At 44.5% G+C, this 1,683-nt stretch overlaps 1 protein-coding gene across 1 annotated transcript in view; it reads right to left on the bottom strand.

Annotated features, from left to right (window-relative positions):
* LOC101858059 (EH domain-containing protein 3) overlaps positions 1-1,683 on the bottom strand; it is a 47,065-nt gene that overhangs the window by 6,463 nt on the left and 38,919 nt on the right. The gene's annotated exons all lie outside the window — the stretch shown is intronic.

Raw genomic sequence — 1,683 nt, 5'->3', positions numbered from 1 at the left:
ACACACACACACCCATAAACCCACACACGCGCGCGCGCTGTTCCCTAAAATAACGATACGACTGGTAGTTTACACTGAATTTTTTTGCAAAGAGAACCAAATCCGAACATGAATGGCTAGCCTACATAATATTGTGCGAGTGAAAAGCAAAAATAGCAAGACACACAGACAGTAGAACCACAGAGAGAAAGAATTTTAAAAATGCAGGAGCTACCGGTGCGTCGGTGTACCCATCATTCCACACGCAGGTTCGCGTCAAGTGGGCGTATCAGAGAGGGTTTACAGTAGTATTACTGTAAACTCTCTGGGCGTATCTAATGGCAGTGAAATGTCGCCAGGAACAGGCTGTACGATTTTAGTTTGAGGACGACGAGTTTTATGGCACTTGCTACATACAGGTAGGTAATAATTATGAGTGACAAAGACTAAGGGGGGTGCTAAAGGAGAGTAACGTTCAAAGAAAAAAAGAAGGTGAAAAATAGGTTTAACGCCCCTGTCAACACTATTAGGTTATTTAAGAGGCGGGACTTCCGAGTTTAACGTCCCACCAAGTGGGATATTCGTGTTAAGTGCTTTGAAGAAGTTGAGATGAGGACGGCAGATGCTTGACAGGCAAGAAGGAACAAACCACATCAGATCACTCTCGAACCACCCACAGGAACAGACCATGAAACTAGATCTTTAAGAGAGAAAATAACATAACTGAAAAAGTAGAAAGAGCAGACGGCATGGCGCGCCGCAAAGCCCACCTACTATCAACAGAAAGAGAATGGGATAGAATCGCACAACCCTCGCGAACCCGAAAAAACACAATTGGTTTTAGTTTAAGTAAGAGTTTTACGGCACTTGCAACCCAACAAGGTCATATAAGTGCAGAAGATTAAAGGTGTTACAAGAGAGTAACAAACACAAAAAGAAGTAGGGGAGATAAGGACGATAATGTTTGATAGGAAAGAAGAAGCAAACCACACCAGAGCTCCCGCCAACCACCCACAGAGAATGGGATAGACTCGCCAAACCCTCGCAAACCCGAAAAAAACAACACAATTTCAATTGTTTTTAATTGAGTAAACACAAAAAATGGACGAAAAGACACGTGCCGTGTATCACAACGCTACAGTCACACTATTTCAGTAGTATATATAGAGAGAAATCTAGCCTCTTTCCATCAACTCCACGATGACGCACTTGACACTCAGCACAAAAGGCCTTTGCCACATGACAAGAGTATCTGAACCCTCGAAGGCCGACAGGAACAAAAGAACAAAAACCTTATTCAAGGGTATCAGGCACGTAGAAGGCCCAATCACCTTTAAAAAAAGGTGTGTGTGTGGTGTGTTACCCACCGTAACATTCCCTTTCAAAATAGTACTTGTAAATTTATGCAGCGCAAAAAGATGTTTATCTTGTCAGCTTTTGTTGCTCTCTCTCTCTCTCTCTCTCTCTCTCTCTCTCTCTCTCTCTCTCTCTCTCTCTCTCTCTCTCTCTCTCTCTCTCTCTCTCTGTCTGTCTGTGTGTGTGTGTGTGTGTGTGTGTGTGTGAAAGTGTGGTCGTAAACACTCTGACCGATGGGAGGGGGCCAGGTACTGGTGCGATAGTAGAGGTCGCGTATGGACTGTAACAGGGCTGAGCAGGCCGAAAGAGAGAAAGGGAATGGCAGGCGCGAGAAGAGGGATGCTGGGT

The sequence above is a fragment of the Aplysia californica genome, unplaced genomic scaffold (assembly GCF_000002075.1).
Source record: "Aplysia californica isolate F4 #8 unplaced genomic scaffold, AplCal3.0 scaffold00622, whole genome shotgun sequence".
NCBI lineage: Eukaryota > Metazoa > Mollusca > Gastropoda > Aplysiida > Aplysiidae > Aplysia > Aplysia californica.
The sequence above is the reverse complement of the archived record's forward strand: the minus strand, read 5'-3'. Positions and strand labels throughout refer to the sequence as shown.